The following is an 18129-nucleotide window of genomic DNA, read 5'->3' as shown; positions in this document are numbered from 1 at the left end:
GCCAGCAGGCAGTCACGAGCTCCTCTACAGGGAGGACAAAGTTCCGAGAGGTGTTTTCGCGGAAGTTGGCGGCGAGTAATATTGCTTTGCCATTCCAATGAAGACTGCTTAATACCGTGAGTGCCGCAGAATTTCCGACGTGCCGTGTGTGCACCGCCTGACAAAAGAAGTGAAGGAGCCAGTACACATGGTCGCATTGCAATATAACATTGTACACGTACAGACTTTCGGCGGGTATGTAAATGGTTAGAACTGCAGTTCTCTGTAACAGGTAGAGCCACAACCAGAGGGCATGAGTATTCTTCGTGTTTAATATTGCTACCAGGCATCATAGGGTGTATAAGAACGTGTGAACAGCGTCAGATGTTGAGTGTTCACTGTGAAGGACACGGAGGGATCGGCGCACCAGTGTGAGACAACGTTATCAGCGTCTCACACTTTGAAGGCAGCCTCATTCAGGGTCTCCATTCTGACGGGTGGTCGAATTGTGAAATTCTCAGTTTCTTGGGGCATTCGGATGTGACAGTGAGCCGATGTTGGACGGTGTAACTCCCTTCTTAATCGGCCTATTGGATTGCGATATAAATGACCGTGATTGTCTATGCGTAATGACATTCTGCAGCGAGTAAGGCTATCCTTACCAAAGGAAAATAATGCTGATTAGTAGGAGGACAAAAGACCCTTCTGAAGGAAGAATCTATTCTAAATTTTATCTAAATACTGATGATTATTTTGAAGGTGGAATATAATGCAACCGCTCACTAAGTATGCAGTTGAGTGGCGGGCAGGGGGGGGGGGGGGGGGCGGACGGCGGACGGTACCGCGTAATATTAATAAAAAAAATACTGATAAGCAAAAAAGGATAATTAAACGGTCGCCAGGCCACTAGGGCAATGAATAGCCAAAATCCTAAAAAAAGGTAATGGGAAAGAAACTTCAGCAAATGATCAGTGGCGTGGCAACAGAAGGTTGTCACCCTCTTCGACAACATAAGTTCACGAGAAAATAAATGAATCAGAAAGAACTAAGTTTGCAGTCACTTATTCTGAAATACTAAATATCGAATGTAAAGCTAAATGAAGTTGCTGGTCTGGCTTTGATACGTAAGAAATGACTTTTGGTAACCTCAGCATAACGCAGTGCAAAGTTTGGAAAGAGGCAAGCAATTTACTTATAATTTTTGAAAGACGGAATTGAATTTGCTTCAAGTAGATGAGCAACTGACTTTACTTGTAACAAAAGAACAATAAAATTCATACCAAGACAGCAGAAGTCACTCGATAAGCTAAATACAGAGTAAATGAAACTGCGCGCTCTTAATTTACGCTGTATCTTTAGTTATTAGTTTTCCCAGCGAAATTTTACATTACTTTGACTGAAGTTAACAGTGAAAATTCCAAATTAGTTAAGCATATGTTCTGGAATATAGGAACGAACAGTTACTGAGGCAGAAAGATTTAGACTAAAATTGGTTATTAGCAAACAAACAAAACTGGCACTAAAACCCAGTATGTTGTTCTTGTCGGCGATTTTTCGTCAGAGACAAGGGTGTCGCCAGGAATGCCTCAGGTAAGTACGATAGGACCGTCCTATGCTCTCTATATACATAAATGATTTGGCCAACAGGTTAGGCAGCAATCTGCGGTTGTTTGCTGATGATGCCGTGGTGTGCGGTAACGTGTCGAAGTTGAGTGACTGTAGGGAGGTGCAAGACGACTTAGACAAAATTTCCAGTTGGAATGATGAATGGCAGCTAGCCCTAAAGGTGGAAAATGTTAGTTAATGCGGATGAGTAGGAATAACGAACCTGTAAGGTTCCGATAGAGTATTACTAGTGTCCTGCTTCAGAGTGTCAAGTCATCTAAATATCTGGGCGTAACGTTGCAAAGAGGTATGGGGTGGAACGGGCATGTGAGAACTGTGGTAGGGAAGGCGAATGGTCGACTGCGGTTCATTCGGAGAATTTTAGGAAATAGTGGTTTGTAAATGGGAGGGCATGTAGGACTTTGGTGCGACCTATTCTTGAGTACTGCTCGAGTGTTTGGGATCCGTATCAGATCCAGTTTAAGAAAGACATCGAAGCTATTGAGAGGTGCGCTGCTAGATTTGTTTCCGGTAGGTTCGAATAGCACGTAAATGTTGCGGAAATGCTTCGGAAACTCCAATGGGAATCCGTGGAGGGAAGGTGACGTTATTTTCGAGAAACGCCATGGAGAAAATGTAGAGAACCAGCATTTTAAGCTGAATACCGAACGATTCTACTGCCGCCAACATACACTGCACTTAAGGACCACGAATATAAGGTACGAGAAATTTGGGTTCATACGAAGGCGTATGGACCGTCGTTTTTGCGTCGCTCTGTTTGCGACTGGAACAGCAAAGGAAACCACTAATAGTGGTACACGGTACCCTCCGCCAGGCACCGTACGGTGGCTCGCGGAGTACCTTTGTAGTTGTAGTTGTAGGTGTAGAAGCTGCTGTGCCTCCTCTACATACGCAAATACAAACAACGGCACAGCTACTGCCATTTCCTCGTTACTATCGATACATTTTTTAACGTTCCCTTGTCTATTATTACCCAGCAATTTTAAATATTTACATCATAATTACAATCGTTTATATACGAGGTTTCGAACTTAAATAGCGGCAACTGTTTATTCACAACCGATACAAAGGAGTTACCTGTTTGTACCTGTTACTGTCCTTCAAAGAAGTCACCAGCGTTGTGTAGAACCCGTTGCCAGCGTTGTGGAAGGTTTAGTATAGCGTTAGCAGAGCATGTTCTGTTGATGTGCGAATGAATCGGTCTATAGTTATAGTGATTCTCGTGTACGACTCTGATGGTGTTATCCTAACGCATTACATTCCTCCACGGCAGACCGTCAATGCACAGTGATGTGTCGACAGAAGTGCCGACACAGTGTGATTTGAAGGGACCGCAATGCACGCTATAAACACACGAAGGATGGCGTGAGGTCTGAAACAGGATACGTAATGAATGCTATAAAGAAAAGTACGTAGCTTTTGGAATACTTAACTTTAATCCATCCTTGTTGTATACATCGTTCTTGATGAGACATGCTTTATACGATAAGTATCAATTGCTATGTAAGGCTAATGGCGCCTTGCTAGGTCGTAGCCATGGACTTAACTGAAGGCTATTCTAACTATCTGCTCGGCAAACGAGCGAGGCTTCGTCAGTGTAGTCGCTAGCAAAGTCGTCCGTACAACTGGGGCGAGTGCTAGTCCGTATCTCGAGACCTGCCTTGTGGTGGCGCTCGGTCTGCGATCACACAGTGGCGACACGCGGGTCCGACATGTACTAATGGACCGCGGCCGATTTAAAACTACCACCTAGCAAGTGTGGTGTCTGGCGGTGACACCACACACAGTATTACTGTTCGTTTTTGGAGCATCAGCGACCAGCGACCAGCTTTGCGAAAGAAGCGGCGACACTTTCTGCGCAACCCACCAATTATTTTGCACGACAATGCGCGGGCGCATACAGCGCAAGCTGTGGCTGCTCTGTTCGGTCGATGGGACTGGGAAGTACTGTACCATCCACCATACTCCCCGGACCTGAGTCCTTGTGACTTTGATTTGATTCCGAAGATGAAGGAACCACAACGTGGCATTCGCTTCAGAACGGTTCCAGAGATTCGACAAGCAGTAGACCGCTCCATTCGCACCATCAACAGAACAGGCTCTGCTAACGCTGTACTACGCCTTCCACATCGCTGGCAACGGGTTCTACACAACGCTGGTGACGACTTTGAAGGACGGTAAAAGGTGCAAACATGTCACTCTTTTGTATCGGTGAATACATAGTTGCCACTATTTAAGTTCCAAACCTCGTACATTGACAAATAAACACACTGTTACATCAGTTACCTATTAAATACAGTTTCTGTAATAAGGCTCACAGATTCAGTATGAGCAGTACACTACAAGTTATTAAAGGGTATTAAACAACGAAAAATCTTGGATGATGCAGGAGGTATTTTACTGGCTTTTCGGTGCTACAACTGCATGGGAACATGAAGGGTACACATGCACGTCATCGGGGTTACAGCCGAACGCGTGTGACCACCACAATGGAGGATCGCCGTGTTGTGGAGCAAGCACATCCCACCCTTTTCATATCGCCGCCTGCCATCCGGGGACGAGTTATGGATTGTCTGCAACGTACTGTTTCATCCCTCTCCATTGGTAGGAGATGAGCAACAGCCGGACTAGGTAGTTACCGTTGCATGTGCAGTCCGCCGTCAACATCACAACGCAAAAGGTTGCATTTAGAGCACTTCCGAGGCCCGGAAGCGTCGACTGCTCATGAATGGGTTCGTTTTGTGTTCGGTGATTAACTGCTGTTCCTCGTTAAGGATGATGATTGCCTTCGGCGAGTATCTCGGCAACCTGGGAAGCGATGTCACTCCCAGCGTCATGGTGTGTGGAGCCGTGAGGCGTGACTTCAGGTCATGACTGGCAGTCATCGAGAAAAGTCTGACGGCACAGCGGTCCTCATGCGTTACCTCTCATGCAACTGCATCGTGGTGCCATTTTTCAACAGGACAATGTCTCCACACATGGAACGTCTCTCTATGAACTGTCTGTGTGATTTCGGTAGCCTCGTGGCCAGCAAGGGCCATAGATCTGAGCCCAGTAGAACATCTGTGTGACCAACTTCATCCCAGAGTCTACATCCGAGACGTCAAGGATCGGTTACAACAGTCGTGGGCCAGACTTCGTCAGGAGCGGATACAACGCATTACGACAGCCTTCCAAGGTAATCATTGGATGCATCAATGCCATAGGTTCAACGCCATGCTTACGTTATTGAAAGATACAACCGTCATTTGACTGTACAACATGGTTTATCCCACGATCAAGTGTTACAAGTATTACAAATAGACATGTTTATGTCAGTGGCTGCTTAGACACAGTGTTACGAAGTTTAAAACCTGTCATTTTATCACCTATTTTATTCCACAACCATATCATTGCCAGTAAATTAGCCTGTTACACAAATGTTCTTACATTTGTTTTTGACTAAATTGGTTTATATAACGAGACACACATTTTGATGTTTCCCCATCATATGTCCAGGTCCCCACCGCCCCCATCTGCCCTTGGCTGTGGTGTCCGCCGTGTCTTTCTACTATTTTACCTGTCTGCTTCCCTTCTACTTTATTAGCATCACCAACCCTTTATTTTATGTTTTAACTTTCCATAATTTTCCGCCGTTTTACAATTTAAGTCACCGTTTTATCGCCCGCTTTTATTGTTTCTTATCTTCTTCTTGTGTTTTAAAAATTCATCGAAATTCAATAAAGGAAAAAAAAATATTTTGATGATGACTTGTGTTGTACTCAAGTCCAATGAGTACATGTAACATTTCATAATGGTCGAAGGCCGAAATCTAGGTTGTGGAATAAAACATGTTGTACAGTCAAATGGCGATTATACCTTTCAAAAAGTTTTGTGCGACTGTGGCTCCACACCAAAGTAGAACCATTAACTGATAAATATGTTCCTTCACTCAATTTCCGGCCTGGTTCAGCAACAGTAATACAATTTTCAAATAAAAATGCAGCTTCTGTAGGAGGTATTTATTTTTTAAAAACTGACACGTTTTCCGCTAGTGCCACATTTTCAGAATTTTTTTAATTTCCAGAAACCCTGAAGCTGCGCCACTACCGCAACAGGCGTCAGTTTTTAAATAAAGACCCCCAACAGAAGCTGCCGTTTTATTTGATAATCATACTGACAAGTTCACTCTTGCTGCCAAGTTCTTTGTAAATTTGACAAGATTTTGTGATTACTACACTATCAGAGACACTCGCTACTCGTGAAGTTTTCGTTCGCCGTCCCCCCCCCCTCTCTCCCCCCTTCTGGCTGCTTCACGTTGTTTGTCACGGCAGTGTATGTTATATGAAGTTCATTTCGTTTTTTCTGGCATTCCGTGCGCCAAGCCTTCAGTCGCACACTTATATTCCACAGACAGTATGCTCGTTATTTGATGGTAGATGGTATAGAATATCGCCTGCAGAAAAGTGTAAGTCATTTCTATACAGCCTTGCCATATTGGAGGACGACAGTTCAAATCCGCCTCCGGGCATCCTGATTTAATTTTTCCGTGATTTCCCTGTATCACTTCAGGCAAATGCCGGGATGGTTCCTTTGAAAGGACACGGCCGGCTTCCTTTCTCATCCTTCCCTAATCCTATGGTACCGATGACTTCGCTGTCTGGTCTCCTTCCACGAACCAACCCACCAACCAAACAGCTATATTTTACTTGTTCGGGGACAACGCAACGTAATTAGTTCATTTTACTAGCTTCTGCTGTCTTGTTTGGGTAGACTTGAAAACGGATCCACTAAAGCTCGAATCACATACATTATGGTAAACGCAACGATGTATATGGTTCAGTACTTAGGTGTAACCCAAAAAGAAAATACCGCTCGAATAAGAGCTTAGATAACTCGTACACGCACGGCATGTGTTACGTATGTCTCAGAGTTGAAAACAATCTAGTTTTTGGGTAAGGAATGGTAATAAATAAATTCGACGTGTGCAGCCTCGCTTACTTATTTGCTTTCGAATCGATAAATGGATGACGAATCGTATCTATGATTTGGAAGTCATTCATGGTGGACATAACTGTCAGTCAATAGAAATACTTTGACTTACTAAAAAACCGCTGAATGAAAATATCTCTAAATAATTAGACGCAAGTGTCGCGGGTTATCGTTACCGCGAGTCTCTTATATACTATCGCGTGTATTGCTGATTACAGCCAAAAAGCTAAATCGGGTACTTTCACAAACTTCAGAACGTGAACGAGGTATGACCTGTTTATAAGACGCCCAAAAATTAGGCATCGCCTGTTCGTCTATAGAATAGCATGGTATCTTCGGCTGCTAGAATTGGCTAATAATGTACACTACTGGCCATTAAAATTGCTACACCACGAAGATGCTGTGCTACAGACGCGAAATTTAACCGACAGGAAAAAGATGCTGTGATATGCAAATGATTAGCTTTTCAGAACATTCACACAAGGTTGGTGCCGGTGGCGACACCTACAACGTGATGACATGAGGAAAGTTTACAACCGATTTCTCATACACAAACAGCAGCTGACCGGCGTTGCCTGGTGAAACGTTGTTGTGATGCCTCGTGTAAGGAGGAGAAATGCGTGCCATCACGTTTCCGACTTTGATAAAGGTCGGATTGTAGCCTATCGCGATTGCGGTTTATCGTATCGCGACATTGCTGCTCGCGTCGGTCGAGATCCAGTGACTGTTAGCATAATATGGAATAGGTTCAGGAGGGTCATACAGAACGCCGTGCTGGATCCCAACGGCCTCGTATCACTAGCATTCGAGATGAAAGGCATCTTATCCGCATGGCTGTAACGGATCGTGCAGCCTCGTCTCGATCCCTGAGTCAACAGATGGGGACGTTTGCAAGACGACAACCATCTGCACGAACAGTTCGACGACGTTTGCAGCAGCATGGACTATCAGCTCGAAGACCATGTCTGCGGTTACCCTTGAGGCTGCATCACTGACAGGAGCGCCTGCGATGGTGTACTCAATGACGAACCTGGGTGCACGAATGGGAAAACGTCAATTTTTAGGATGAATCCAGGTTCTGTTTACAGCATCATGATGGTCGCATCCGTGTTTGGTGACATCGCGGTGAACGCACATTGGAAGCGTGTATTCGTCATCGCCATACTGGCGTTATCACCCGGCGTGATGGTATGGGGTGCCATTGGTTACACGTCTCGGTCACCTCTTGTTCGCAATGACGGCACTTTGAACAGTGGACGTTACATTTCAGATGTGTTACGACCCGTGGCTCTACCCTTCATTCGATCCCTGCGAAACCCTACATTTCAGCAGGATAATGCACGACCGCATGTTGCAGGTCCTTTACGGAACGTTCTGGGTACAGAAAATGTTCGACTGCTGCTCTGGCCAGCACATTCTCCAGATCTCTCACCAACTGAAAACGTCTGGTCAATGGTGGCCGAGCAACTGGTTCGTCACAATACGCCAGTCACTACACGTGATGAACTGTGGTATCGTGTTGAAGCTGCATGGGCAGCTGTACCTGTACACGCCATCCAAGCTCTGTTTGACTCAATGCCCAGGCGTATCATGGCCGTTATCATTGCCAGAGGTGGTTGTTCTGGGTACTGATTTCTCAGGATCTATGAACCCAAATTGCGTGAAAATGCAACCACATGCCAGTTCTAGTACAATATATTTGTCCGATGAAACCCGTTTATCGTCTGCATTTCTTGTTGATGTAGCAATTTTAATAGTTAGCAGTGTATATTCGTCCGCAGAAATTTTCAGCCTTCCCTGTAGGGGCCACTGGGTGGCCCTCGCAGTGCCTGGCGAGATGTAATGGTGGCTGGGGTTGGTGTGGGACGTATTGTAATCCGTGCTGCTGCTGGGGGCCGCGTCCCTTCCGTTTAATTTCCGCCGGCCGCTGGCGGCCGGTTGCAAAGCCACAGCGGCGGCCACGGCTCTAAATCGAGCACGCGGCCCATTCCGGAGCCGAACAAAGCGCGGCCAACCAGCCAACGAACCAACCAAGTAGCCAGCTAGGCTAATCTTCATCTGCGGAGGACACTTACCGTACGAAGCGCGCAACTTGCACGACTCCAGCAGACCATCAAACATCTTTCTCAGTTGTCCTCCCCATGTAAGGGTAGCCACCCTTCTCAGGTTGAGGACTAGTGTAACATCCACAACGACGTATATAACGGGTGGCAGGGACAAAGAATCCAGTGAAATATTTTTAAGTGCATTATCTGAAATCTACCTTGAGCAGTTAAACAGAGAACCAACTCGTGGCGATAACATATTAGACCTTCTGGTGACAAACAGACCGAACTATTTGAAACAGTTAACGCAGAACAGGGAATCAACGATCATACAGCGGTCGATGATTTCAGCCGTACATAGACATATTTAAAAAGGTAGGAAGATTTTTCTGTTTAGCAAAAGTGACAAAAAGCAGATTTCAGAGTACTTGACGGCTCAACACAAAAGTTTTGGCTTAAGTACAGATAGTGTTGAGGATCAGTGGACGAAGTTCAAAACCATCGTACAGTATGCATTAGATGAGTATGTGCCAAGCAAGATCGAAAGAGATGGAAAAGAGCCACCATCGTACAACAACCGAGATAGAAAACTGCTGCGGAGGCAAAGGGAACTTCACAGTAAACATAAACATAGCCAAAGCCTTTCAGACAAACAAAAATTACGCGAAGCGAAATGTAGTGTGGGGAGGGCTATGCGAGAGGCGTTCAATGAATTGAAAAGTAAAGTTCTATGTACTGACTTGGCAGAAAATCCTAAGAAATTTTGGTCTTATGTCAAAGCAGTAGGTGGATCAAAACTAAATGTCCAGACACTCTGTGACCAAAATGGTACTGAAACAGAGGATGGCAGACTAAAGGCCGAAATACTAAAGGTCTTTTTCCACAGCTGTTTCACAGAGGAAGACTGCACTGTAGTTAAAAAAAAAAAAAATGGCTCTGAGCACTATGGGACTCAACTGCTGAGGTCATTAGTCCCCTAGAACTTAGAACTAGTTAAACCTAACTAACCTAAGGACATCACAAACATCCATGCCCGAGGCAGGATTCGAACCTGCGACCGTAGCGGTCTTGCGGTTCCAGACTGCAGCGCCTTTAACCGCACGGCCACTTCGGCCGGCTGCACTGTAGTTCCTTCTCTAGGTTGTCGCACAGATAACAAAATGGTAGATATCGAAATAGATGACAGAGGGATAGAAAAACAATTAAAATCGCTCAAAAGAGGAATTGATGGGATACCTGTTCGATTTTATACGGAGTACGCGAAGGAACTTGCCCCCCTTCTTGCAGCGGAGTACCGTAAGTCTCCAGAAGAGCGTAGCGCTCCAAAGGATTGGAAAAGGGAACACGTCATTCCCGTTTTCAAGAAGGGTCGTCGAACAGATGTGCAGAACTATAGACCTATATCTCTAACGTCGATCAGTTGTAGAATTTTGGAACGCGTATTATGTTCGAGTATAATGACTTTTCTGGAGACTAAAAATCTACTCTATAGGAATCAGCATGGGTTTCGAAAAAGACGATCGTGTGAAACCCAGCTCGCGCTATTCGTCCACGAGACTCAGAGGGCCATAGACATGACTTCCCAGGTAGATGCCGTGTTTCTTGACTTCCGCAAGCCGTTCGATACAGTTCCCCACAGTCGTTTAATGAACAAATTAAGAGCATATGGACTATCAGACGAATTGTGTGATTGGATTGAAGAGTTCCTAGATAACAGAACGCAGCATGTCATTCTCAATGGAGAGAAGTCTTCCGAAGTAAGAGTGATTTCAGGTGTGCCACAGGGGAGTGTCATAGGCCTGTTGCTATTCACGATATACATAAATGACGTTGTGGATAACATCGGAAGCTCACTGAGGCTTTTTACGGATGATGCTGTAGTATATCGAGAGGTTGTAACATGTAAAATTGTTCTGAAATGGAGGAGGATCTCCAATGATTTTATGCATGGTGCAGGGAATGGCAATTGAATCTCAATGTAGACAAGTGTAATGTACTGCGAATACATAGAAAGAAATATCCTCTGTCATTTAGCTACAAAATAGCAGGTCAGGAACTGGAAGCAGTTAATTCCATAAATTATCTGGGAGTACGCATTAGGAGTGATTTAAAATGGAATGACCATATAAAATTAATCGGCTGTAAAGTAGATCCCATTCATTGGAAGGATCCTGGGGAAGTGCAATCCGAAAACAAAGGAAGTAGGTTACAGTACACTTGTTCGCCCACTGCTTGAATACTGCTCAGCAGTGTGGGATCCGTACAAGATCAGGTTGATAGAGCACCGCGCTTCGTTACAGGATCATTTAGTAATCGCGAAAGCGTTACGGAGATGATAGGTAAACTCCAGTGGAAGACTGCAGGAGAGACGCTCAGTAGCTCGGTACTGGCTTTTGTTGAAGTTTCGAGAACATACCTTCACCGAGGAGTCAAGCAGTATATTGCTCCCTCCTACACATATCCCGCGAAGAGACCATGAGGATAAAATCAGATAGATTAGAGCCCACACAGAGGCATACCGACAATCTTCCTTTCCACGAAAAATACGAGATGCCCCATATGTGCTCGATTGGTGACAGATCTGGTGGTCCAGCAGGGCAAGGCAACAAGACGAGACTCTGTAGGCCATGTTGGGTTACTACAGCGGTATGTGGGCTAGCGTTATCGTGTTTTAAAACGCACCCTGGAATGCTGTTCATGAATGACAGGACAACAGGTCGAATCGCCAGATTGACGTACAGATTTGTGGTGAGGATGCGAGGGGAAACGAGAGGGCTCCTGCTGTCATACAGATCGTAACTGCAGGTTAGGTCCAGTGTGTAGCATGGAATGCTGACAGGTTGGCTGCAGGCCCTCAACTGACCTCCTTGTAACCAACACACGGCCATCACTGGCACCGAGGCAGAACCAGCTTTCATCAGAAAACATAACAATCCTCCACCTTTCCTCCAATGAGGCCTCGCTTGACACCAGTGATATCGGAGATGGTGGAGTACACACTGCAGGGCGTCTGGCTCTGAGCTGTCTTTGGAAGTAACCGATTTGTAACAGTTCGTTGTGTCACTGTGGTGCCAGCTGTTGCTCAGATTATTGCTGCAGATGTAGTCCGATGCGCGAGAGGCATACGCTGAGCACGATGGTCTTCCCTCTCGGTTGTGGCACGTGGCCTTCCGGACTCAGTCTCCTTGCGACCTTACATTCCTGTGAGCAGCGCTGCCAGGGGTCTCTTACGGTGGCTACATTCGTGCCACGTTTTTCTGCAGTATTTCCCTGTTACAAAGGGACTGATGCCCTCAGAAGTGAAGTCCCATAGTGCTCAGAGCCATTTGAACCACTTGAATCCTGTTACACGGCCTCGTTAAAATTCAGTAAGGTGTTGATTACGCCGTCTTTGTCCCCTTAACTGTACTCCTGACTAAGAAAGCTAGGGGGTTTATTAAAAGCAAACCGGATTTGCGTCCTCATAGTGGCGCTTCCAGGGCCACTCTTATGCTACTGGCGCGAAATTTGAATACATATCATTCAGATTTAGAAACACGCCTACCAACTTTCGTTTATATCGCACACCTCCTTCTGTGTTGTTTTCCGCCAGTGTGTAATAATGTTCTGCGGCAACTCAACTATAAAAAAGGAAGTGTTTATTGCTCAAAAACGTGCTGTGAGAATAGTATGTGGAGGCCGCCCTCGATCGTCTCGCAGACATCTGCCCAAGAATTTGTGCATTCTGACTACTTCATAAAGGTTGTTGTAAATAAGTGACTGCAGCTCAAAAGGAGCAATGATGTAAATCAGTAGAATATCAGAAAGTGTGACATTCATTGCTCCACAATTTTGATTACCTACCCAGTAATATACAATAAAATGTCTGACAAATAGCAAAGTAAACGCAATGAAACAGCTTCACCTCCAGAACAAAAATTTCTATTCTACACTACTGGCCATTAAAATTGCTACACCAAGAAGAAATGAAGATGATAAACGGGTATTCATTGGACAAATATATTATACTAGAACTGACATGTGATTACATTTTCACGCAATTAGGGTGCATAGATCCTGAGAAATCAGTACCCAGAACAACCACCTCTGGCCGTAATAACGGCCTTGATACGCCTGGGCATTGAGACAAACAGAGCTTGGATGGCGTGTACAGGTACAGCTGCCCATGCAGCTTCAACACGATACCACAGTTCATCAAGAGTAGTGACTGGCGTATTGTGACGAGCCAGTTGCTCGGCCACCATTGACAGACGTTTTCAGTTGGTGAGAGATCTGGAGAATGTGCTGGCCAGGGCAGCAGTCGAACATTTTCTGTATCCAGAACGTCCCGTAAAGGACCTGCAACATGCAACATTTTCTGTATCCAGAACGTCCCGTAAAGGACCTGCAACATGCGGTCGTGCCTTATCCTGCTGAAATGTAGAGTTTCGAAGGGATCGAATGAAGGGTAGAGTCACGGGTCGTAACACATCTGAAATGTAACGTCCACTGTTCAAAGTGCCGTCAATGCGAACAAGAGGTGACCGAGACGTGTAACCAATGGCACCCCATACCATCACGCCGGATGATACGCCAATACGGCGATGACGCGTACACGCTTCCAATGTGCGTTCACCGCGATGTCGCCAAACACGGATGCGACCATCATGATGCTGTAAACAGAACCTGGATTCATCCTTAAAATTGACGTTTTCCCATTCGTGCACCCAGGTTCGTCGTTGAGTACACTATCGCAGGCGCTCCTGTCAGTGATGCAGCGTCATGGGTAACCGCAGCCATGGTCTCCGAGCTGATAGTCCATGCTGCTGCAAACGTCGTCGAACTGTTCGTGCAGATGGTTATTCGTGCAGATGGTTATTGTTTTGCAAATGTCTCCCCCTCCCCCCATCTGTTGACTCAGGGATCGAGACGTGGCTGCATGATTCGTTACAGCCATGCGGATAAAATGCTTTTCATCTCGAATGCTAGTGATACGGGGCCGTTGGGATACAGCACGGCGCTCCGTATTACCCTCCTGAACTCACCGATTCCATATTCTGCTAACAGTCATTGGATCTCGACCAACGCGAGCAGCAATGTCGCGATACGATAAACCGCAATCGCGGTAGGCTACAATCCGACCTTTATCAAAGTCGGAAACGTGATGGTTCGCATTTCGCCTCCTTACACGAGGCATCCCAACAATGTTTCACCAGGCAACGCCGGTCAGCTGCTGTTTTTGTATGAGAAATCGGTTGGAAACTTTCCTCATGTCAGCACGTTGTAGGTGTCGCCACCGACGCCAATCTTGTGTGAATGCTCTGAAAAGCTAATCATTTGCATATCACATCATCTTCTTCCTGTCGGTTAAATTTCGCGTCTGTAGCACGTCATCTTCGTGGTATAGCAAATTTAATGGCCAGTAATGTATTATTGTAATGCGTAAAGGTAGCGCGTGAAGTTACTCACTCACACATGTACATCAAAAAAAAAATCTGCGACTAGCCATACTTACAAATTAATTTGTAATTTGAATATAAAATGATTCGAGCCACATAAGTACGATTTGTCTTGGAAATTACACACGGGACATGAAACTGCCTAACTAACTCTGCTGTTAATCTGGTGGGTGCTGGCTTTTTGCAGCGGCCTTTCATATGACGCCTCGCTTGCATCTCGCTTGCCAGGGGTCAGGTATGAGCAAAACAAGGAGCAGGAGAAGCGACCCCCAGTCCCGACCTCTCACCACAGTTGAGACCCCCCACCCCCTACCCACCTTCCATCCCGCGCTTTAGTGCTGGCGGCGTGCAGAATGTATGCTGCGGCACCAGCTTAAGTATTCCATTATCGCGGGCGGCTGTCGCTTCCCCACCGGTGTATTATTTCGTGTGGTGGGGCTCCCGCTACGAACGTACCACGCAACCTGCCTGTCACCGTGAAAAAGCCAGCGCGCACACAGACATGTGTGTGGAACCGTGAGGTAGGTCAAGATGGTCATGACCCCAAGCTCCAAATAACAGTTTACCACAATCAAGTCATTTGTACCAGTAAACCTTCGGAATTTCTGAAATCATTGAGGGAAGTGGCAAGCAAGCGACAATTCAAGTTGGTGTGTTGAAATCTACAAGTCTGGAGACGTACCATCAGAATTTAGGAAAGATATCACCCACAGAATACCTAAGACAGCAAGGGCAGATTACTGCGGCAACTGTCGCACAGTCATCTCACCCCGAAACCAGATGTGAGTCACTCAGGTCGGTCCCAAACGTTGCGTGTCCATAGAGTATCAACGAAAACACCGATTTAGTTCGTACTGTGTGCTGTTGCCCAGTAGAAGATGCGTAAACGTTAATTAAAAGTAACACCAGAAGTACGGAGTATGGGAAAAGCGTATCTGTGGGCTGTGAATGTGAAGACCTCTGGTAGGGGAGTTGGTAGAGCGTCAGATCGTCCTATTAAAGGTCCCGAATTTGGAACGCACTGGTGTGGATTTCTTGTAAGCATGGACCACTGACACTCAAACCTTCAAATGTCAGACACCAAGATCGGTACCAAACGTTGCACTTCCCAAAATAAGGAAAGCATAGAGCTTGCAGTAGAGGAGATTTGTTTCACAATACTGAAAATCAAGAATATCTCATAGCTCTTAAGGTATGAGTTTTAGATCCCATGTTTACTTGACATCTGTATTTCTGTTATCGTGTACTTTCAGCCGTCTAAGTTTGCGCCATTCTTTTTGATACACCCTGTAGTTCGGCAAAAAAAAGTCAAATTACCGACAAGCTGGGCAAATGCATTGTGTTTAGTGCCAGGGCAAATTTACAATTTGGCAGTAAAACTTGGTTGACGTTAATCAAATTAGTAACGGTTCTCGTGATGGATTTTTTTTTTCTCATCCAGTTCCAGATGTTTTCTCGACATATTCCAGTCATACTCACTTCAACATTGTACAGTTCGTATAAAGCTGAGGGAGTAGGTTTGATATTACAGTTTTTAGCAAGAGTTGGATGGGTTTCAGTACTGATGTGCAACCAAATAGCTCTGATAGTCGTGGGTAAAGTCTCCGCCTTGCCATTTCTCTAATCTTGCGACCAGTTTGCAAGAGGAAATTTAATTGTAGTAGGATGTTTTGAAGCGTATTTGATTAATTGTTGATAGACTATTGTTGAGGATTGCTTTGATGTTTCCTCGCGTAACCACTAAGCCACGCGACCGTGTGCTGCCTAAATAAAATGGACAGATATATCTCTGGTTGGGACAATGGACAGCGACTGGGTACCTAAACCTTTAAAATATAGAGAGAGAAAGATGATGGTGGGACCACGTAAATAGACTGAAGAGTGTAGATGTAATAACCAGTCACCGAAGCGGATGTGACTTAATTACAGGGCCTTCATATCCGTAAACCTACGGAAGTGTATAAACAGGAATTTTGCCACGTAACGTTTCCCCTACAGTACATAAGCATTGGCATGTGTCCATCAGCATTTGCCAGCTCTTAAGATAACCGTTGTATTAGAAACAAAAATAATCTCGCCGGCTGGCGTACGACTATATTTTGTCCAGATCGTGCGTTCCTCTCCACGTTTCCTCTCATTTATGGGGGCGAAAAATTAATTGGCGCTTCTCACGAACGGTGTAATAAGAGAAGTCAGTATACTGCCCCAGAGTGTCGGCTTCCGAAAGACGATTTATGGAGCTTAATGAACGCTCAAATGCGAGAAGTAGGACATAAACTCAAGTCCTAGCACCGGGTATTGCACCCTAGTTATAAATTCCATAGAGCCTGGCTTTTGAACGAGAAAAGAATTTAACACATTTCGCTCTGGTGGTTTGTTGTATCGCTATCAATCTCTGTCACTAATTTTGCCAGTTTCTAGTTTCTCTTGTCCTGCTATGAAATGAATGTCCTTTACCTCCGACACCGTGAGACATACCTCTTGCGTGGTTCACTTGATAATAACGTTCCAAAGGATTTTTGACCTGGATTTTGCTGCCGAACACAGACACCACTGTTAAAGTTAATGCCCTCGTATTATACATTGGTCATACAATTCAAGCACATTATAATGATATTATTTCATACAGCTAAAAAAATAGCATTTTTGGTTCATCCTACGCCCTACTGAGATGCAATAAAAAGTACTGAAGTCGTTATTCAGAGGAATAATGATCACGTAATGCGGTTTGGATAGTACCTAATGTGAAATGCAGGAACGAGGGCATCTGATCTAGAAAAGGTAGGGAACTCTGTACTGTGATGTGAACTGAAATCTATCAGCATTGTGGGCACTATTAGTATGGAGAAGAATAAGTCAAGCAGAGTAACCATATGCTAGCTAAACAAAGTTCTTAAAAGTATCATTGACCGGTTTTCTGCGAATGGTCTCACTCTCAGTTTTAAAAAGACGCAACATATCCAGTTCTGCACATCTAGAGGTACTACAGCAGTGCTAAGTGTAACACATGATCAGGAAATAATGGAGTGGAAACTTCAAAATTATTGGGGAACCATATTGATGAGAATTTAAGTTGGAAAAAAACCGCATTTTGGAACTCCTAAAACAATTCAGTTGCATTTGCACTTAGAATCATTGGAAATCTTGTGAGAGACAAATCAATAAGTTGGCAGTTTGCAGATTTTCATTCAACAATGTCGTATGGAATAATGTTCTGGGGTAACTCATCTTTAAAAAAGAAAGTCTTAATTGCGCAAAAACGTGCTGTGAGAATAATAAGTGAAGCTCACCCAGGATTACCTTGTAGACATCTGTTTAAGAAGTTGGGCATTCTGACTACTGCTTCACAGTATATTTATTCCTTCATGAAGTTTGTTGTAAATAATACACTACAGTTCAAGAGGAACAATGATGTATATAATTACAATACCAGAAGGAAAAATGGCTTTCATTACTCCACATTAGGGTTGTCTTTAACATAAAAAGGGATGCGCAGTACTGCAACAAACATTTTTGGTCATTTATCCAGTGATATAAAATGTCTGACAGGCAGCAAAGTAAAATTTGATAACAAACTGAGAAAGTTTCTCCTTGACAACTCCTATTCCGTAGAAGAATTTTGATCATTGTAGTGTGTAAACAGTTGTGGGTAGGAGTTCGTAACTCACATCTGTATCTGGAGGAATTACTGACTCACATCTGTATATCTTATTTCTTTTTGTAAAAAAAATAGTAAAGTTGTATTGTAACCGTATTTACAAATTAATTTGCGATGTGAATGTATAATAATTCGTTCCATATCATTACGGTCTATCGTACAAAATGATTCATGGAACATGTTACTAACTTACTAACCAGATGATTGTTGTTGTTGTGGTCTTCAGTTCTGAGACTGGTTTGATGCAGCTCTCCATGCTACTCTATTCTCTGCAAGCTGCTTCATCTCCCAGCACCTACTGCAACCTACATCCTTCTGAATCTGCTTAGTGTATTCATCTCTTGGTCTCCCTCTATGATTTTTACCCTCCACGCTGCCCTCCAATACTAAATCGGTGATCCCTTGATTCCGT

Source organism: Schistocerca serialis, chromosome 1 (genome assembly GCF_023864345.2).
Source record: "Schistocerca serialis cubense isolate TAMUIC-IGC-003099 chromosome 1, iqSchSeri2.2, whole genome shotgun sequence".
Lineage (NCBI taxonomy): Eukaryota > Metazoa > Arthropoda > Insecta > Orthoptera > Acrididae > Schistocerca > Schistocerca serialis.
This window is presented reverse-complemented; position numbering follows the sequence as displayed.